The 22,288-nt window shown below is 49.7% G+C and overlaps 1 pseudogene; it reads left to right on the top strand.

Moving 5' to 3' along the window:
• The first annotated feature begins 5,923 nt into the window (after window positions 1-5,923).
• LOC129345687 (protein Wnt-4-like) lies at window positions 5,924-21,595 on the top strand (annotated as a pseudogene).
• Window positions 21,596-22,288: the final 693 nt, after the last annotated feature.

Below are 22,288 nucleotides of genomic sequence, written 5' to 3' on the forward strand. Positions count from 1 at the left end.
CACATTGCCAGTGACTCGTGTTTGCCTTTCGTGGTGCTGTGCTGTAATAGTACCAGTAGCATATTGACATTCTCTGAGCGATAAGAAGTTCCACGGGCAGCACATGCCTGGGACGGTTCCTTTGGGAGAAGACAGCATCATGGTGTCTTTGTAGTTTTTTCTCCCTTTGCAAATGTATAGGTAACACACAGGTGAAAACAAAGACAGATCCTCTGCCCCATGTGAAATCCCCAGAGAGAGAGAGAGAGAGAGAGAGAGAGATCCTGGGAGGGGCTGTAGTTCAGGAATAAAGCATTTGCTTCTCAGGCAGAAGTTCCCAGATTTAATCCTGCCATCGGGGAGACCCAGGTTCAAATCCCCACTCTCTCATGGAAGCTTGCTGAGTCTCTTTACGTGAGACATCTTACACCAGAACGCTCAAGTGTCAAGAGACACAATGTTAGCCAGGAAGCATAGTTTAAAAAGATAAAGCCAAAGGCTCTGTCCATTTCCCCTCTCTACAGAGCCAGCAAAGATGATCCTCTGGTGGATTGTTAATTTCCTCTTCACCTCCCCAAAGGGCAGGAGAAATTGACAGAGCCTTTGGGGAGGCAAAGGGGAAATTAACAAACCCTCTGAGGAGGCGATCTCTGCCGGCTCTGTCTTTTTAAACTATGCTTCCCAGCTGGCACTGCATCTCCCTGCACATGAGCTTTCTCGTGTAAGGTGTCTTGTGTAGAGAGACTCCACGTGCCAGTCACACTCAGTCTAATTTACCTCACAGGGTTGTTGTGAGGATAAAATAGAGGAGGAGAACAACGTGAGCCACTTTGGGGTTCCCATCGGGGAGAAGGGTGGAGTATAAATGAAGTAAAACAAGACATTCCCAGGTAAAAGGAAGAGGTAGTAGTTGGCGCAGAAGACCCCGAGGTGCTGGGGAGCCGCTGCTCGTCAGGGTCGGCAGCCTGGACCTTGATGGGCCAAGAAGGCAGCTTTGTGGACTCGCATGGGCTTCAGCCAACTCACAGAAGTAGCTCTCTGCTTCTTTTTCTGTCCCTTTCTGCCGCAAATGAAAACCGAGCTTCTTTTTCACACAAACACCCACCTGCTCTCTCCTTCCTACCCTCTTTCAAACCCACAAAAGTGGGGAGGGAACCATTTCCTGACATTCAAGGCCCGGCAGATACTGACAGTCAGTCCTTAAAACATAGGACTGTCCCTTTTGTCATGCAGGAGATAGACAGGGCCAAGCTACAAGTGACGAATGACACTTGAACGGCAATCACGTGTTTTCCTCCCTGTTCACTTGCCCTCCACTCGATCACTACATGACTGAGCGGAGCGCAAGTGGAGCACAAGTGAACAGGGAGGGATACACTTGAGTCTGTTCACTTGCCGTTCAAGTGTCATTCATCACATATAGCTTGGCCCTCTGCCACAGTAAGGCCAAACTAGGGTCTCCAGGTTGGAAAATTACTGGAGACTTGAGGGTGGAGTTTGTGGAAGGCAGGGTTCGGGGACTGGAGAGACCTCAGAGGGGTATAATACCATCAAATCTACATCCCAAAGCAGCTGTTTTCTCCTAGGTAACTGATCTCAGTAGCTACTTCTCCACAAATTTGGTGGGAACTGAGTCAGTAGGATCCTTCTCTTAAGGAACTGTATGTTCCATTCTTCTATTTTATGTTTCCTTTTTGAGCTGCAATATAGCAATAAACCAAACCCAAAAAGCTTTCTGGTGCACCAACAACTTAAGCAGTCACCTGACCTAGGCCTGGAAATATCCCAACGGATCAGTTGTAATTCCAGGAGATCTCCAGTTCCCAGTTGTTGGCCACCCTAGATCAAACTGGAAACAATATTATGTTAACATCGCAACATCTGCAGCATGTACAATGGTAGTACATTTTTACCCTACCATTCCTCCAAGAAGCACAAGGTAGCATATATGGATCTCTTCCCTCACCATTTTGTCTTCATAACAGCCCTGTGAGCAGAATTGTCAACCTCTTGCCAACTCCAGGCTGGAAAATTCATGGAGATTTTTGGGGGGGGGGGAGCCTGTGGAAGGTGGAGTTTAGGGAAGGAGGGAATTCAAGAGGGCTGCGATGCCGTATAGTCCACACTCCAAAGCTGCCATTTATTGGGGATATTTATTAGTATTGTAGTGAAATTGTAGTTGCCCAGTCAAAAAAGCATGGAACCTTGTATGATATAACTCTCCAAGCCAGTATACTTACTTCTTATTGAAACCGATTCACATTTAAGAAGGGGTGAAAAAAGGGGTGTATAAAATCTTAACCCTCCCTGTGAAGGCCGTCCACCATCCTGTTTTAAATGTGTATTAATAGAAATACACTGCTGTTTTAATGATGTTTAAATGTAGATGAATTTTTATTGTATTTTAATATGTTGTAATCCGCCCTGAGCCCACTCGCAGGGAGGGCGGAATAGAAATTTCAAATAAATAAATAAATTCACTTACATTCTTGCAGGAGCAAAATAAAGCATAGAAATCTAATCTAAACAACACTATTCACTATTAAAAGTGGCCAGCTAATCAGGCTGCATGAAAATGGGGATATGGGTGTGCTTTTTGGCACACCTGCACAGGAGAGCTCTGCAGAAAAGTCTTGCTGCTTGCAAGACCAGGAGGAGAGAAAGAACAAAAGAGTGCAGAAAGGAGGAGGCAGATAGGAAAATAGAAGCATCCAGATCAGACAAAGAGAGGTGTTACACAAATACACAGTCTGCTTCTAATATAAAGCAGGAAATAGTGCCCACCAGTCTCCAGGCACTCTGAGTCACTTCTATTCCAACACCCCTTCTGCACAGGCCAGTTTTGCTGGTTCAATTCCCATACTGTAGTGGTTTTTTTTGGTGACCATCTGCATTTGATTTGCTGCTGTGAGTAGACACTGCAGCCACCATGCTTTCCTGGGAGCACTTATACTCCGATTTTTAAAAAAATCCACTTTGTGGTTGGCTGTTTCCCTCTGCATACTCTTTAATTCATTTTTTTGGTGTTCCACCCTCTTAACCCCCTCCCACCGCCTGCCAGTACTATGATTGGCTACTCTCGCCTACCCAGCCACTCCCACTCCCCTCCTTTCCATCCTTCCCCCCTCCCTCTTTTCCTTTTTTAAAATATTTTATTATTGAGGTTTAGATTTTCTTTTTATCCCATGGAGAAGGAAAAGATGCTTTGGGGCAACAAAAAAGGAGGCATGAATGGAGTTTTGCCAGCGATGCATCGCTACTCTGATGAGACAATCACTTCAAATAAAATTCCGTTTAAAAAATATTATTTCCCTTTGTCTCTGAGAAAGAACATTTCCTTGATTGCACAAGTGATTCAAATGCATGCTCGAATCCCCTGCCCCTTCCTCTATTGTTTCCACTGTTTGGCTGGCCAATGGGCAATTCTCACTGCTAATCACATGAGGAGTTCCTTAAAAGGAAAAAGAGGGGCACTGGCGAATCAGCAAATCAGGATCAACCAAGGGAGGGATGGAGGGATGAAGAAGCCAAAATCCAGAAAATAGGTTGAGCCAGCGCTCCAGCGAGGCATTCAGCACATGCACACACACACACAAAATGAAAAAGTGATGGCACTGCGACACCACAAATGACAGCATCAGTGAGGACAACAAGTAATCAAGATCCCAACTCATTTTGGCACCGTATGGACTAAAAAAACCTCTGCATCACACTGACCAAATGTGAGAGGTGCAAACAGCCACATACAAGCCGATTCAGCTTGACTTCAGGGAAAGTGAGAAGTTAAGTCCCCCGGGCAGAAGGGGCGACCATTTGCAATACTGGAGGGTGGGCCACTAGGGTCAGTCTTGTCCAGCTCTTTCCCCCTCCTTTTTCCACCTGGAGAAAAATAATAAACATTATAAACATTCTGAGTACCATCACCATAATCAAGGGCACATGTGCAAGAATGCATTCATTTCTGTGGGACTTGTATAGGGTATTGTGTTCTTGATGAAATTCAAAGTATGCCAGTCCAAACTCAAAAAGCTGTCTGAAAAAATATAAAAAACACATTAGACCCAAATATCTGGAAGTTGTTGTTTTAGGGTGGGCAACTGGGGGTTGAGCAAGTCCTGAAGATGGGTGGTGCTTGAGGAGGGGGGGGCAGGTTTTGCGGAAGGTAGGAAACTCAGCGGGGATGTGATGCCAAAGGGGCTGCTCCCCTCAGCTGCCATTTCTTCCAGGGGAGCCCATCTCGGTTGTCTGAAGAGATCAGTTGTAATTCAGGAAAAATTACCACCTGTACCTGGAGGTTGGCAACCTTGTGTCCAGTCCTTTGTCTGATTCCGTAATGGCTGACCAATCCGAAATCAGAGTTTTTGTGTGATGTTGAAAACTGATGTACAGGGGACTCCCATTTGGGTATATCTGCTGCTTCATCTGGGAAGGACAGGGTGGGCTCAAACCGCTTGGTTCCCAGCGCTCTGCTCAGCAAAGTTTCGTGTCTTTCTTTTACGTAGATATCCTCCCCCAGTTTCAGTGGCTGTTATGGCAGAGGAGGAATGAAGCTGGAGACAGGATCCTTAGGCTGGAAGGAACTGTCAGACTTTGCTGAATAGATGGGATATGTGCCCTTTCCATACAGCGCTGAAAGAGCTTGACGCACCCATGAAATTTGTAAGATGGTTTTATGTCCTTTTCCCTACATCACAGTCGACATTGTTTTTGTGGCTAGAGTGAAGACAACTTGAAATAAACTTGTCTAGAAGCAATGACTGATTGTTTTAAGGTGAGCTTAAGGCGAGCTTGATTGTTTAAGGGGAGCTACACTTTAGCCTCATGAAATCAAGGGAGGCTTCCTTGCGATTTCAGAAAACAACACGTTTAGGAAGAGCCACAGAAAGGGGAGGAAGGGAGCCGTCCCATTCCACCCGTGTGATGTAGCAGGGACTGATGAAGCGATTTTTCTGGGACCATCCAAGAGTAAAACTTCCTTTCAGTGCCTCAGAAGGAGGGTGGCTGTTTCCCAGGGGAAAGAAATTCCACCACCGTCCCTTCATGAGCTTAAATTCTCCCTGTTTCAGGAGCCTTCCCAGTTCTTGCTTAGGAGGGAGAGCAAACGGAGCCAGCCAGAAATAGGCTGTTTTGGAAAAGGCTTTAACTTTGGGCGTCTGTGTCCAGATCTCATAACTGAAGAGGGGTCGAAGAGAGCCTAAGAGGATAAGAAAGGAGAGGCCCAGAGGGCAGCAGTCCAAACTGCACTTGTTTGCCGTCACCAAGAAGATTGTGAGATAGGAACAAGGCGTCTCCAAGACAGAAGCAGGCAGGCAAGAGAGAATCCACACAGGGTCAGCAGCAGCTGGATCCTGGGCCAGTCCGAGAGGCTTTCTGCTTTTCCTTCCTAGGGGCCAGCCTCCGGACATTTGCTTGAGGCGGCACTGGTCTGGGGATTTGCAAGGGGACAAGATGGAACATCCGAGTGATTGAAAGGAGGAACGAGCTCTCCGGCTGGGTCTCCGAGTGACAGAGGATTGGGGCCAGCAGGAAGGAGAAGAGCGTTTGGGGGTGTAGGCCATGAACCTTCCAGAACCTTCCAGAACGAACACAGAAAGAAGCATGTGAGGAAAAAAATACAAAACGTCTGTCCAATCAATGTGTGGACAGTTGGCGTTTCAGTCCAGATCTATGATCCTTCCCTTTGTGGCTGGCGCAGGACACTTCAACTAAGGCCTCCTAGCTCTGTGAGGAAGTCTCGGCATGGATGTCTTCGTGGTGCCTTCTTGGGGTGATCCCTCTCTTCGAGCATGGGGCATGTGCTGACAGGCGTTTAGAGGTACCTCATGGTTGCCAAGTGGGCAGGAAAAACTGCCTCCCAACCAACTGGATTGGTCCTGACCTGGGACTAGACCTTTAGCCGAGTCTAAGAAGAAAGATAAAGCAGGAGGACTCAACCAGTGGTGCGATGGCAAACCTCCACCTCCTGTGCCCCATGTTGATTTTCGTGCGCCACATCCTTGCTGTGACCTGGTTGTAAGTACGCCAACCTCTGCTCAGCTTCCTCAGTCAACCATAGCTGTTACCAGTCCGAGGTCTCTCTCTGCTTTGGGATCCCAACCCTGGCCTCTTTTGTTTCAGAGCATCCCCACGATGCCATGCGCTAATCACGCACGGATTGCCCTTTCTCTGCCATCCGTGTGCTCTTTCCCAAACCTGCTTTGCTCCCCATCTTCTGGGGAAGAGTGTAGTCCAGGTGAGTTATCGCTCTCTGGACAGAAAGTGGTATGTTTTCTTGGCCTACAAAGGTCCACATAGGAAACCATTTTTGTGCTACCAGAAAACTTTTTAAAAATTGTGATTGCTATGGCAGTGTTTCCCAACCTCTGGGTCGGGACCCAAAGGTGAGTCATGAAGCCTCTGAAAGTGGGTCACAGGCCAGCCGTCCGTAATGGCAGCTCCTGCCCTTTGCGCGCATCCTTTTCTCACCCTCCTTTCCAGCTTCTCACATTCTTGCCTCCCCCTCTCCCTTTGTGACAGCAATGGCGGCGGCGGGGGGGGGGGCCGGGTTGGCTAGCTGTCTGGCAACTAGTAACATTACAGTAGTACCGTGGAAGAAGGCTGGGGGAAAGGCGGGAGAGTAGGTAGGAGCTGTTCAGCACATGGAAAAGTGAGAGGAGAGAAAGAGGGGTCTGCGAGTGCAGGCTCCGTTGTGGTGCTGCTCCTTCAGCAGCCCGACCTCCTGCCCAGCCTCCTGAGGGGTCTCCCTGCCCTCTCCCTGCTGTGGGAGGTCGCTGCACGAAGCCACCCGCCACCCACCTCTTTGCCAACACCTGCCATCGTCCCACGTGTCCTTAACCCCGTGCCACCCCTACCCCCCTTCCCACCTGGCACCTTCTCAACCTCTTGGTTCACCCTCACCGTAGGAACTAAATGTGGACTTGTGGGTCACCGTATCCGACAGGCTGGGGACCACTGTCCTGTTGCATTATAGTGCTCCAGTAATTGATGTTTTTTTAAAAGCCCCCCCCCCCGATGGTACAGCAAGGGGAAATCCCAGAGTGGCGGACAGAAGACAGCGCAGCAAAAACGCCTGTTGCCAATTTGCACGGTTCTGCATTCGCAGTGGTAGTGAAAGGAACTAGCATGTCTCACTACCGAGTCCTTCTACAAGAATGCAATTGATCTCTGATCTCCAGAAATATGGGAGTCAGTAATCGTTAGGGCTGCCAGCTCCAGGGTGGGAAATTCCTGAAGTTTGGGGGGGTTGGAGCCTGGGAGGGTGGGGTGGGACCTCAGCAGGATATAATGCTACCTTCCAAAGCAGCCATTTTCTCCAGGGGGGCTGAGCGCTGTCATTCGGAGATCAGTTGTAATTCTGGGAGGTCTCCAGGCCCTGGCTGGAGGTTGACAACCCTGTCATATAGCTAGGGGAGCTAATTCTTTCCCCCAAACTCTCTGGCCCCATTCCCCTTTCTCCTTTTGCACAGATATCTGGCCAAGCAGCCATCTCTGCGAGGCCTTCAGCAGGATTCTGGGGCCTGCAAAAGCCTGAGGGGCTTGGCCGAGGAGCAGGTCGGGATGTGCCACCGCCAGGGGGAAGCCACGTGGGCCTGGTGAAGCATGCCGCCAAGGTGGCCCTTGAGGAGCACCAGCACCAGTTCCGCCATCGTCGTTGGAACTGCTCGACCTTGCAGGGGCTGCCAGTTTTTGGGAAGGTTATTCTACAAGGTTAGACCTGGGGAAGAAGGCAGAGAACGCAGCGCTCTTAAATCCAACGCAGACTCCTGTACTAACCACACTCTGAGCCTTAGCTTGGTGCGGAACCCAGAAACGTACCGGAGCAGAACCTCTTAGCTTCACTGTGCTCCTGTTGTATAGCTGTTGAGCTTGGTAGTCTCTGGCTGAAGTCTCAGTTTAAGGCCTTCTCTTCAGCTTGCAGGCCAGAGCAGGAGGAGGAGAGGAAGAACAGTTTGCTTCCCTTTTCTTCAATCTACTGAAACTCTTCCTCTCCAGATATTTCTCCAGTCTCTCTCTCAAAAAGCCTCACAGAATGGCCAGTTTAGTAGGAGATTTTGAAGTAGACTGCAAACTATTTGAGTGTACCCCTTAGTTTCAGCCTGAATGCCCCTTTCAAACTCCCTGAAACATACATAGGAAGGTGCCTCATACTGAGTAAGGCCAATGTCCAGGGCTCATTTCAAGGGGGAACGCACAGGAATGCACTTCCAGCAGTTCCCAAAGAGGTCACATGTCAGGTGGCCCCGCTCACCCGACTCTCGGCCATTTTGGGCCCATTTCGGCCTGGATTGGGGCTAAAACAGCCCAGATCGGGCCTCTGACGGGTGGTGGATCACTCTCTCACTCATCAGCGGCCCGATCCTGACCGTTTGGGGCCCCTTTTCAGCCATTTTCAGCCCCTTTTTGCCGTTTTGGGTCCAATTTCGGCCCTGAATGGCCAGGATTGGGTCCAAAACAGCCAGGATAGGTGATGTCAGGGGGTGTGGCATATGCAAATCAGTTATACTAATGACACACTTCCGGTGATGGCAAGAGGCGTCGTGGCGTATGCTAATGAGTTATGCTAATGAGTTCCTCCAGCTCTTTTTCTACGAAATTACCCCTGCCAATGTCTATTGAGGTCAGTATTTTCTACATGGACTGGTCACAGGTAGCAAGAAGATCTCTCCCCACCCCTCCTTGCCTGGTTCTGCTTAGTGGAGATGCCAGCGGGGCTGAACCTGGGACTTTCTGCATGCAAGACAGATCTTGTACCACTGAGCCACAGTTCCTCATGTTTGTCAGCCTGCCTCAGTATATTCAGTGGCTGGATGGAATGTGTGTGTGGGGGGGAATAATTCCCTTTATCAATATAGGGTTCCCAGGTGCCCACAGGTGGCAGGCAAACTCCCGGGGATTTGCCCCCTCATCCACCGATCGCCCAGCAATCAGCAGGAGGGGGCAGGCTCCTGCACGTTGCCCGCCACTGGCAGGCATCTTAGAAATGCAGGTTGTGCACGGGCACTCCCAACAGGCAAGGCAACATCACTTCCAGAAGTGACATCATTGCGCCGGCCACGGGAGCGTTCCTGTGCTTCATTTGGGCCCCGTGAAGAGTGTGGGAGTGCTTGCGCGGCTGGTGCGGTGATGTTACTTCTGAAAGTGCAGATGATCTCCGCAGACACCTGGATTGAGGCGGGTCGGCGCTGCTGATATTGTTAGATCTTTCAGTGGCGTTCGACACGGTCGACCATGAGTTGTTGGCCCACCGCCTCACTGATGTGGGGATTCGAAGGACAGCCTTGCAGTGGCTTGTCTCCTTTCTCCACGGTTGGGGACAGAGGGTGGCGCTAGGGGAGAGGGTGTCCGCACTCCAGTCATTGGTGTGTGGCACCCTGCAGGGGGCGATACTCCCTCCCCTGTTGTTCAGCCTTTATATGCGTCTCCTTGCCCAGCTGGTGTGGAGTTTCAGACTGGGTTGTCATCAGTATGCAGATAACACCCAGTTGTATCTGTTGATGGGTGGCCAACCTGACTCTGCTCCGGATGCCCTTTCGAGAGCTCTAGAGGCCGTGTCAGGTTGGGTGAAGCAGAGCAGACTGAAGCTGAACCCTGCAATGGCAGAGGTCCTGTACTTGGGCTGTGGGCTGCCAGATGCAGGGATCCATCTCCCGGCCTTTGCGGGGGTCCCGTTGGTGCCCGTCTCATTGGTCAGGAGTCTTGGTGTGATCCTGGATTCCTCCCTGTCTATGGAGGCCCAGGTCGCAGCTGTTGCCCAGAATGCTTTTTTCCATCTGCAGCAAGCCAGGCGGCTCACCCCCTATCTCTCAGCCCAGGATCTAATGACAGTGATTCATGTAATGGTTACCTCCACATTGGACTACTGTAACTCGCTCTACGCAGGGCTCCCCTTGGGGCTGATCTGAAGACTACAGCGGGTCCAGAATGCTGCTGCTCGTGTCCTGATAGGTGTTCCATACAGGGCACACATTACACAAGTTCTGCAGCAGCTTCAGTGGCTCCCCGTGGAGTTCAGGATCCGTTTCAAGGTGTTAGTTTTTACCTTTAAAGCCCTAAATGGACTGGGGCCAGCATACCGGAGGGACCTCTCTCCCCATATGTGCTCCAGAGAGTGCTTCGTTCAGCAGGTAAGAACTTACAGGTGATCCCTAGCCCTAGGGAGGCTCGCCTGGCCTCGACCAGGGCCAGGGCCTTTTTGGTCCTAGCCCAAACCTGGTGGAACTCTCTGTCTGATTACACCCGGACCCACCAAGATCTTGTTTCATTTCGGCAGGCCCGCAAGACAGAGATGTTTCACCAGGCATATGGTTGAGGCCGGCACTAGGACCATCGTTGAGCCTCCCACCGGCCCCCTGCAAAGCGTGGGACTATTTAAGACTGTTACGAGCTGTCCCGCGTATCTGATTACATCGCACCTGTCCGTTTCCCTCCCTCTTTGTATGTTGGGGGCGGAAATGTGGAAGCGCCCATCTATGATTCTGTGTATATGATTTTAGTTGGTGATTTTTTCTGTTTTACTGTATTGTATTTATCCCATTGTGGAATTGTATTTTAAGAGTGCTGTATCCCATCCTGAACCTGCTTGCAGGGAGGGCGGGCTAAACACCAAATAAACTAAACTAAAATAAGGATTCTGGTTTCGTGTGCCTATTGGTTGTTGGTTATCATTGTGGTGGGGTTTGTATATTTATATTTGGCTCATGTTGAGCTTATGTTGTCTGTCTGCTTCTGGTCTTCAATAAAGATGTTGTTATGAGCTGAAAACCTGACTAGCTGAAATCACTATGAGCAGAAATCACAATACATAATACTGGCAACAAGGATGGGATACAAGGCGGGTAGGTAGCCCCGCAGCACCCAGAGCTGAATCACTCCAGGCGGGTAGGCAGCCCCATGGCGCTCAAGCTGAATCGCTTACTGGTGAGGAATTGTCGCCTCCTCTGTCCCTCATTCGCTTAGAGCAATAGACAGTATGGCTGCCAAGGGCCATTTCAAGCCAATTGATGCTGCTGCTGAGGACTCTGACTCATACTTTTCATGGTTCCAATTTCACCTCAAGGCAAATGAGATTACCAGCAATGAGCAGGAAAAGGCAGTTTTCCTCAGTGTCTGCAGCCGCTCAACATTTGAAATTGCCTGCGCTCTCGTGGCACCGGAAGTACTGGAGGAGGTGTCACTCACTACTATCAAGGCAAAGCTGAAAGACCATTTCTTGCTGCAACCATCAAAAATTGCATGCCGCCACGCCTTCTACAAGTGTGACCAGGCACCAGGTGAGACAATCGCCGTGTTCATTATGGCATTGCGGAAGTTAGCATGACTCTGTGAATTCACCAAACTAGAAGAAGGCCTCTGTGACCAGCTAGTGTGTGGCCTATGGGACGAAAAACTGCAGAGACGACTCTTCACGAAGAACCCCAATTTCAAAATGGCTTATGAGGAGGCCATTGTGGCAGAAGCAGCTGACTAGTCCACCAAAGAAGTGCAACAGTTGCAGAGTCCAGCACTACTGAAGAAGGTGGAACAAGTCCACCATGAGAACCTCAAGAGCGACTCCAAAGAAGATGATGAGGTTCACCGAATGCAAGCAGTACAGGCCAAGCGTTCTGAACAGCATCCATATAGCGGTCCCCCATGTGCCAGCTGTGGGAGAACCCACGAGATCAGATTTTGTAAATTCTGCAATGCTTAGTGCCGGACGTGCAAAAAGAAGGGTCACATTGCATGGGCCTGCAGACCTACCAAGAATGGAGGGCTCTCCACCGCAGTCTCTGTGCCTCACTTCGCACCAACGACAGCTGGCGGGGAAGGGTTTCCCCCGGTCTGAAGAATGCCACTCAATGACCCAGTGTTCTAGCAGAACCATTGTCCTGAACACCAAAACGGGCACTAAAGAGAAGATCCGCATCATGGTATGTGTTGAGGGGACGCTGTGTGAAATAGAAGTGGTCTCTGGGTCAGCGCTTTCTATAGTCTCCATGGACACTTTCAACCAACAGCAAGCATATCCGATGCCGGTAGTCAGCCACCTCCTGGCATCTCTTGTGGGAGGAAAGATCTTCGCCAAGATTGACCTGGCGCAAGCCTACCAGCAGCTCCCTGTGGACGACACCACTGCAGAAGCGCAGACCATTGTGACTCACTGCAGCGTGTTCAAGGTCAAGCAACTTCAGTTCGGGGGCAGTGTGGCCCCTGGCATTTTCCAGAGACTTATGGAGGGACTGCTAAGGGGAATCCCAGGAGTCATCCCTTACTTCGATGATATCATAATCATGGGGACGTCCTCCACCGAGCTCGCCAGCTGCCTTCAAGAAGTCCTCCATCTCCAGGACACTGGGCTGAAAGTAAAGAAAGAAAAATCGTCGTGAACTCATTTTCAAAATGGCTGGAAGTCATCCCAGTGTCAGCCATGATGTCCACAGTCATCATCTGCTCCTTACGGCATCTCTTTGCAACCCACGGGATACCAGAAGCCATCGTATCCGACAATGGTGCCCAGTTCACTTCGCAAGAGTTCCAGAGGTTCCTCGACAACAACGCCATCCGACACATCACATCAACGTTATTCCACCCATCTACTAACGGACGGGCAGAACGGATGGTGAAGACTGCGAAGGACTTACTGCGCAAGTTGAGTCATGGGGATTTGAACTTGTGCCTAACCGAACTCTTGCTTTGGCAGCACATAACTCCGCATGCCACTACAGGCCACAGGCCCATGGAATTTTTGATGGGTTGCCGGCTAACAACTCTGCTTGATCAGCTCCACCCCGATTTTCCTCCGGATGCCTGGCAGGAACCGGAAGTATCAGGGTCACCCAGAAAGTTCCAGCTGGAAGACCTCGTCTACGCCCAAAACTATGGGGACGGCCCAGTCTGGTTCCCGGCATCTGTGATTGAGGCCACCAGACTGGTGTCTTACAAAGTAGCTGATGCTGCTGGCAAAGTCTTCAGGAGGCACATCGACCAGCTTCAACAGTGGTGGCCGGAGCGAGAGCAGGAGCCGAACAGAGACTTTTCCCCTGGTACCACAGACACAGGGACTGAGCCAGCCGCAGCACCCGAGACCCACGGGGACTCTCGGACTGAGGTCGACCAGGACCAGCCTCATCTGTGAATGGCAGTGTGGAGTCAAATAGGTGGACAATAATCCTCTGAATCAGTTATTGTATGTAGAGAGTCTAGGTAGATGTATCCCAGGAGCCAGCCCGGTCCCGGGTTGGCCCAACAAGCAGCTGGCAAGATTAGTTCATTCAGCTTGTTTCATCTAGCCATGATTTCATCAGGGGCCATGACAAATACCACCAAAGTCCATCTAGAAACAAAAAAGATAACATAGAGAATCTAGTCCCTCTTAATGTATAAACCAAATTTACAAACAAGGTGATCCACCTAAAGTTGCTCCTGTTAACTTACCAACAAAAATGGCAAAACAATTCTTAAGTGCAGTCTATTCTTAGCGCAGCAAGGTCAGTAAAGACGACAGACCCCACCCTTGTGAATAGATGTTAAATACTTCACATGCTGCTAACTCTTACACCATCTTAAAGAGACAGTGATCCATAAGTCCTTACAAAAAACACGATAAGTTACACTCTGAATTGAGACCCTTAGGTTGCAAACTCCCTAGAGAGTAAATCCATTTGGCTTCTCTCCTAAGTAGATCCTTTTGAATGTAAGAGTTAGCAGTACTGCCCCTGGAAAATACTGTATTGCCACACTGCTTGGAGAAATGTGGCAAATGTTAACAAAAAACATAATTCACTTCTGCGGGAGAAAGTACTGGAGGGACATCAATGGGGTAGGGACTAAACCCAGCCCTTCCACCAAGGCCCCCAGCACGAGAGTCAATTCTGCCCCTTCCAACTGCCAGCACTGTCCAGTGTTCTGTCTCCTGACCAGGCCTAAGGTGTGATGGAATGTATGTATTTACTTACTTCATTTGTAACACAACTTTCTTTTCAATGGAGTCACCATCTCCAGCATGGCAAATTCCTGGAGATTTTATTTTGTGTGTGTGGGGGGGGGTACCTGGGGAAGAGGGGAAGGAGCTCATCGGGCATAAGATGCCCCCCTCTGCCCTCTGAAACTGCCATTGTAGCCAGGGGGATTCAGTCACAACTTAGCTGTCAGTCCAGGAGAATTTCAGGCCCCACCTGAGGGGGTTGGCAGTTCTAGGAGGCAATGTGGATTACATTGTTCTCCTATTCTCCGTTTCTTATCCTCTCCTCATAACAACCCCGTGAGGTAGGTTAGGCTGAGAAGCCCAAGGTCAAACCAGCAATTTTCCATGGCAAAGTAGGCATCAAACTTGAGTCTACCAGATCCTAGCCCGGCCCTCTAATTCAGTGTTTCCCATCTTTTTTCCCATGAAGGCACCCTAAATTAATTTTTCAAATCCTGAGGAACTCCTATCTATGAAAACATTTACAGGCCAGAATGATGGCAGAGAGCTCAATTCAATTACTGCTAAATTACTTTTGAGAAAATTTATTTGTAAAGACCTGCTTTAAATATATGTCAGCTTACATCGTAAGAAAAAAGTGAAGCATTTTCCTGTCTTTTTTGTATCATCTAATTTTATTTCCAGTATCAAAATGGCAATTCAAAATAAAGTTCACATCTAAAGTCAATATAAGGTTTCCTTTCAGTGTGATATTTGGGCTTGTTTATTTTGCACAAATGTTGAATTCGTGGCTGAATTTGGATATCTGGAATTTTCTGCAGTATTTCAACATTTTTATTGATTTATTCCACGATTCCGCGCAGAACCCCTGACGATGTCATGTGGATTCTGTGGAACCCCGGTTGGGAAACACGGCTCCACCCCCTATACCCTGCTACCTGGGAACTGCTTTTACGTGACTTGTCCTTTCTCCACAGGCACCCGAGAGTCGGCCTTCGTCCACGCTGTCTCCTCTGCAGGGCTTGCTTTTGCTATGACTTGGGCCTGTAGCCGGGGTGAGCTGGAAAAGTGTGGGTGTGACCTCAAGATCCGAGGCGTCAGTCCTGAAGGTATCACACGATAAAGCTAGGGGAATCTAGCACTCCTGCAGTGGGGTGAGGAAGAGAGCCAGGGCAATATGGAAACACTCTACGGAGCTGCTCTTTATGACATTTATGAAACGGAGAATCTCCCCCTACCTATGTTTTTTAAATATTTGGGGGGGAGTTAACACTTTTTCCTACACCATTTTCCTGCAATCAGAAACCCCATTGGAGCTGCTATTTGCCTTGTGAGGGAAAACATACAATCATTATTGTTATCATTGTTATTATTACTTCTGTGCTGTTTTTCATCACCAAAGGGACTTACTCAAAGCAGCTTACAGATAATCCCAAAAGATAAAGTAAACAATTTATAATTTTACAAAACCAACAAACAAAGAAAAGCAGGTGGTCCTGATCCACCAGCATGGCCAATGTTGGCCCCTGGCCACAAGCCATGAGCAAAAAGCCCAGAACTCTTTGGCTTATGCCCAGGGGCCCATGTGTCTGGCCAGCACCCTCGCGGCCCCCCGGCACCTTCAGACAGAGGTGGAAACAGCCCAGATGGCTTTGGGTTGCTGCTTGCAGCTTGCAGGTTCTTGCTGATTTCCTCTCCTGCGGCTACTAGATGCCTGTATATGTCCCCTCTGGAAGACAAAGAGCAAGAGATATGTGAGGGTAAGAAAGGGGGGGGGGAACCTACCAGTCCATCACAACATCCAGCTTTGTTTAAGCCTAGGATTCACCCAGCCTTGAATATGTTCCTCCAACAGGGTTCCAGTGGTCAGGCTGCTCCGACAACTTGTCTTACGGCATTGCCTTCTCCCAGGCCTTTGTGGACACTCCAGAGAGGAGCCGTGGTGCCTCCTCTAGCCGGGGGCTCATGAATTTGCACAACAATGAAGCCGGGAGGAAGGTAAGAAGGCCCAGGGAAGTTCTGAAACAGGGAACTGCCTATGACCTCTCTAGCTTATCAGGCTTTCTCAGAGGAGGTGACAGCAGCTTTGAAAATCCATTGGCTACTTTGGAGCAAACTGAACATATGAAACTTTAATAAACTGAGTGCTAAAATTCACGAGACAAATTACACGAGAATGCTCACGTGAAGGGAGACGCAATGTTAACCAGGAAGCGTAGTTTGAATTTCACCTCTCTCTACAGAACTGGCCAAGATCGCTCTCTGGTGAGCAAAGGGAAATTCAAACTACGCTTCCCAGCTAACATTGCGTCTCTCTTCACTTGAGCATCCTCATGCTATTCATCTCATGTAGTTTAGCTCTGAGACAGAGCACTGGAGTCTGTAGCTCTGGACAATTCAGACGGCACAACATCTCCAGGTGGTATTCTCTTGGGGACATGAGGACTTTCTGAAGGGTGAATAATTGGCCTTCAGTAGCATCGTCTTCTCTGACCGGCAGAGGCTCTCCAGAGCCCCCCATACCACTCTTGCGAGCCTTCAGCTAGAAACACTGAGGGCTGAATCCAGAACGTCCTACATGTAAAGCTCTGTGGCTCTTGGCATTGTAGGCAGAGACTGGAGCAGAATTTGGGCATAATTGAGGGTGGCAGAGCTGGAGGCAGACGAATCTGGCCCAGGGCAAAGGGAGGTCTTTTGTGCAAGCCCCGTTGAGAGGAGCAGGCGATGTAAGAGCCTGGCTGGGGGAACTTCCTAGTGGGTGGCGTTCTCTTGGGAATGGGCAGCCTGTGATGGCGCTGCTGATTGCAGGAAGCGGATCTTCCAGTCCCCCCCCCCTCAGGATGTCTAAGGCTGTGGCAGTGCCTGATGATGCCCTCCACCTGCAAGCCCCTCCCACACAGCCCTTTGGGCTTCTGATTTCCAACTCTGACACTACTAAGGGCACAGTTAGGGCAGCAGCTGTCCTGAGCATGCCCAGATGCTTTCACCAAGCTCAGAACCTGGTTCCCTACTTCCTTTTATCCTGTGTAGCAGATTGAGATGGCTGAATCCTGATATGGTAGCCAGTATTATTATGCCTGAAAACTGCTCATCCTCTGCACCCTTCCCGATTAGACACAAAGGGCTGGAGTGGAGTGAGTGGTTTATAGAATTTTAATTGCAATTATAGGAGAGAGAACAAAATACCAAAAATGGTTCCTTCTGGCTCCTCCCTTGAGCAGCAGAGTTTTTATAGCAATTATGACATCACAATATCAGTGCAATCAATTAGAACATGATTGGGTCACACTTATGTCACAATTAGAAATCTGAGTATGCATGTCACCTTCTTTAGTGCAAAGTTACATTTATATTTGCACATGTTTGATCCTACAGAATAAGCCATTGTTTGAGTATGTTAGTATGTCACCTTTCAAGAATTCCTTTCTGCCTGAATGTATCTGGCAAATGGACAATGTTAGCTTGTACCATTATCTTCTGAGACAAAGCTCTGAATTCTTGCCTTCTGTACTCAATGTAACTAAACACTGTTTCTCAGAATAACTAAGCAATTATTAATGGCTTATAGCAATCACATAAGAGATCACTGCTTGTATTAGGTCTATCAGCATACAATTAATTGTTCGTTATTATAGGTGAGCTTGACTGTGATAGCAGTATCACTCTAGTTCGTAGGTAGGCAGTGAAGACAGTAAAGCATTTTAAGTGCCCCCTCATATTAAAAAAAAACTACCTGCAACTAAACAATTAGTACATCTGGGATAAAGTCCCTGCTGGGCTATTTCTTGCAAGGGGTCGTAAAAAGGGGGGCATTTTTTTTTTAAAAAAAAGATCAACTGCTTGTGATCTGAAAGTGTAAAATGCCTTCTCCTGCCTCAGAACAACATTGTCTCCATCTTGTGCATCAATAGACCAGGACTAGTCAAGTGGTTCTGAGTCTGACCAGGGCTTTTTTTCAGCGGGAACGCGGGGGAATGGAGTTCTGGAACCTCTTGAAAATGGTCACATGGCTGGTGGCCCCGCCCCCTGATCTCCAGACAGAGGGGAGTTGAGATGGCCCTACGCGCCGCGTGAGCGGCGCGGAGGGCCATCTCAACTCCCCTCTGTCTGGAGATCAGGGGGCGGGGCCACCAGCCATGTGACCATTTTCTCCGAGGGCAACCCACTGAGTTCCGCCACCTCTTTCCCCAGAAAAAAAGCCCTGGTTCTGACACACAAGAGTTGTTTCTGTTTCCTCCACCAATAGGCAGAAAAAGCTGCAGGGGACAGTAGACAAACATACCAGGAAGCTCATGTTGCTGCCTGGCCTGCTCTGTCCGTTTCTCCCCTCTTGTGGTCAATGCTTAGCACACTCTCACACACACGCACCAACTATTAATGAAAATAAGACATCATACATTGAGATCAAGGACCAGCAGCAGCACCTCCTCCTCCTCCTCTGCTGTGTATGTGTGATTTTACTCCTGTCCAACTTCCATTGCCTGCTGGCAGCCTTCTGCACTCACAACAAGCAGACCTCTCATGCACTGAGGTTGCTTCCACGTAGCGACTGAAATGTGTAACCACCAGGCAAGCTGGACAGAGCAAGCTGCACCCTCTCTCAGGGATGCTTTTGCTGGTGTGGCAATGGCCCTGCCAGAGAGGACACCGAAGCCCTCAATTTCGTGCCACACAAGTCCACCTTTTGCCAAGGGGGTGTCCTTTGCATTGCCTCAGAATTTTGTTCTTCCTGTGCTTGATCCCCAGATTTTAAAGAGTTGGCTGGAAGCATTTCCTTGCGCCTACCCATTGCCCCAATGAGACCTTGCAAGGTGCACGTCAGGGGTGCAAAACAAGGGGATTGGCAGTGTCCCCTACCCTTGTGCTTTTTATTATTGTCAGAGGGGCAACCGAAATGATACAAGAAGCCGCATTCTACAGAGATGTTGCACCACTGAGCCACGGCCCAATACAATGAACATGTGAAGCTGCCTTTGACTGAGAGCCGAATTAAACGTGATGAGTTACAAGAGTTCTACACGTGTTTGCTTGGCTCAAGGTTTGAAGGGAAGTGTAGGAAGTGTAGGTCCTTGCAGCTTTAAGTTTAAGGTTTACAGAATGGCAGGGAGAGAAGTGCAGGTGTGGGGCTCTTGACGGGTGCCCTCCTTCCCCTCCACTGGATGCGTGTGGGGGTTTCAGGGCCCCTCTCCCCCCCCTCTTCCCCACACAGCAGACAGGGCACCTGGCCACTGCTAGCTGCTAGTGGGGCTTCAGGCGGGATTGGGCAAAGAAGTCAGAAGACAGGGCGCCCAGAGCATCGCTGCATCTTCCCCCCCACTCGCCCGGCCTCCACTGGAAGCCACACGGCCTGGAGCTGCATAGCCTGGCGTCCCTCTTCGGGGGCCAGGTGAGCAGGGGGTGGAGGAGATGAAGCGATGCATGGCTTTGGGCGGGGACCGGGCAAGCAGGGGGGAGATGCAGCGACATCGCTGTTTGGGGGCCAGGCAAGCGGTGGGGGAAAGATGAAGTGATGCTTCAGGTGAGCAGGGGGAAAGGCAGACCGACATTGGGCTATGCAGCTCTGGGCCACGTGGCTTCAGGCGGGGCCAGGTGAGCGGAGCGGAGATGCAGCAATGCTCCAGGCACCTTTCCCACGCTCTCCTGGAGTATCGCTGTATCTCCTCCCTGCCCACCCGGCCCCTGAAGAGCAACGCTGGGCTGTATGGCTTCAGGCAGGAGCCAGGAAGGGGGGGGATGCAGCAACGCTCCGGGCACCCTGTCTGCTGACCTCTTCACCCAATCCTGCTCGAAGCCCTGCTAGCAGCTAGCAGCAGCCAGGTGCCCTGTCTGCTGTGTGGGAAAGGGGGGGGGGGAAGAGAGGGACCCTGAAAACCCCACACACACCCAGCGGAAGGGAAGGGGGGCACCCATCAAGAGCCCCACGCCTGCACTTCCCTCCCTGCTGCTCTGCAAACCTTAAACTTAAAGCTGCAAGGACCTATACTTCCTCCACTTCCCATCAAACCTTGAGCTAAGTAGACACGTGTAGAGCTCTAGTAACGCGTCACGTTTAGTTCGGCTCTGAGTCAGAACTTTGGCCTTCATGGTCAAGACTGTCTCCTCAGCTTGGCAGCAGCCCTCCAAGGTCTCAGGCAGCGGTCTTTCCCATCATCTGATGATCCTTTAAATTGGAGGTGCCAGAAACTGAACCCAGGATCTTTTTCCAGCAAAATATGTGCTCTACCACTGAGCTACGCCCCTCTCTAGCAACTGCATTAGGGCATCAAACTTCTTGGTCTAGAGCCCACTTCATCAGATACAGAAAATAATCCCCTAAATTGGTCAGAATGGGCACACAGGGAGAGAAAGGAAGTTCTACAAAGCAGGTTCAAAAGTCCACAAAAAACCCCAAAGGATGGTGGTAGTGGACAATATCACGCTGGCTGCTTCGAGGTGGAGATATTTCTTGTTTCTTTTAAACTGGAGTGGGTTTCTTTTAGGGGCATCCACATTACACGTTGTGCTCTAATTGCCATCTTCCCACAGTTTACCTATCTTCAGTATACTCTTTCTCAAACCTGCTTTACTCTGATCTTTTAGGAAAGAACACAGTCCAAGCACATTACGACATTGCCAGGAGGGGAAGGTGCACATTTTCAAAGGTCCATCCACATGGGTGCCATTTTCCTGCTGTCACCTCTTGTGGTTCGCATCAGTTGCTTTTCTCCATTGAAGGAATTTGGGGGGGGGGCTTTGGGGGGAAATCAAGAATTGACACAGTGCTACAGCGGCAGGAAAACATACAGAAAACTTCTTAGTGGAAGCTCCGTCGCAGTCAGAGCCACATTAAGAATTTTCACCATGTGGAAGCAGCCATTTTGATGTAAACCACAAATGGATTAAAGATCCAACCAGAATTGGTGCAACCCACTTCCTAATTAGCAACCACAACTGGTTAATTACTTGACCTTGTAAGACAATTCAGTGTCTGAATTAGGTCCACTGCTTTCTGTAGCAAGACTCACTCTTTGTAGAGTCTTCTATGGCCCCAACTTTCTGACTAATTCTCACTCAGTGGATTTATGCTAAAACCTCCCTTTGAAGTTTTTAGGATGGGACGGGGTGGGATGGGATGGTGACGCTTTCCCCTCCCCTGCTCCATGTGCATTTATGCTTATTGATTTAAAGAACCGGTTCGTGCTTCTGTTCAAGAAGGTGGCAACTAATTCGATAATCCCACCAGGTTCTTTGCTCTCCCATTTCCAGGCCGTCGTGTCCCACATGAAGGTAGAATGCAAGTGCCATGGGGTGTCAGGCTCCTGTGAGGTCCGCACCTGCTGGAAAGTCATGCCCCCGTTTCGTAAAGTGGGCAACATCCTAAGGGAAAAATTTGAAGGTGCCACAGAAGTGCATCCAAAACGTGTGGGCTCCCGGAAGCTGCTGGTGCCAAAGAATTCCCACCTCAAGCCCTATGCCATTCATGACTTGGTCTACTTGGCAGCCAGCCCTGATTTCTGCAACTGGGACCCACATGAAGGGATCTTTGGCACCTCAGGACGTCACTGTAACTGGACTTCCCCTGCTCTGGACGGCTGTGAGCTGCTGTGCTGCGGCCGGGGCTTCCGCACGGCCCAGGCAGAAGTCGTCGAGAGGTGCAGTTGCAAGTTTCGCTGGTGCTGTGCAGTCGAGTGCAGGCAGTGCCGGAACCTGGTGGAGGTGCACCTCTGTCAGTAGGAAGAGAAGCCGGATGAGCAACGAGAAGCTCGGGGCAGGCGGGGGCTGGCTGTAAGCAAGTAGAGGAGGAACAATTCACAGGAAGGTGAGGTGGGAGTTTCCTTTGGCTGGCCTCGAGAAGAGGGCCTGAACACTTGAAAGGCATGGTTGGTTCTCCCAAGATTCGCCTCGGCAACAACTCTCAGTCAGAGAGGTTTGATTTTTGCTCCATTTACTGCCACTGCATTTGTGGACTTAGGGGCTGGACACTTGAGTACACAGCCCACTAAACTCTTTCCAGATGAGGAATAAAAGAATTTAACTAAAGGGGTGTGTGTGTGCGTGCGTGCGTGCATGCACATGTACATGGAAGACCTGCACCGGTGTATTCTGGAAGCGGGTACAGACAGAGGCCTTCAAACAATGCTTAATACATTTCTTTCCTGCTGTGGAGCAAGCCCAGCCTCTCCCAGAGCTTTAGGCAGCCTTTCCACTGTCCAAATTTTTTTCAAATGCAACTTTCATTGAAATGCTAGTTCATGGCTGTAAGGATCTGCCAAGCAACTCTCAAGAAGACTCCACTGTAGCAGTAGGTAAAGGCAAAGGTAGTCCCTTGTGCAAGCACCGAGGCATTACTGACCCACGGGGGATGTCGCATCTCGACATTTTCTTGGCAGACATTTTGTTATGGGGTGGTTTGCCATTGCCTTGCCC

Source organism: Eublepharis macularius, chromosome 18 (assembly GCF_028583425.1).
Source record: "Eublepharis macularius isolate TG4126 chromosome 18, MPM_Emac_v1.0, whole genome shotgun sequence".
NCBI classification, from domain to species: domain Eukaryota; kingdom Metazoa; phylum Chordata; class Lepidosauria; order Squamata; family Eublepharidae; genus Eublepharis; species Eublepharis macularius.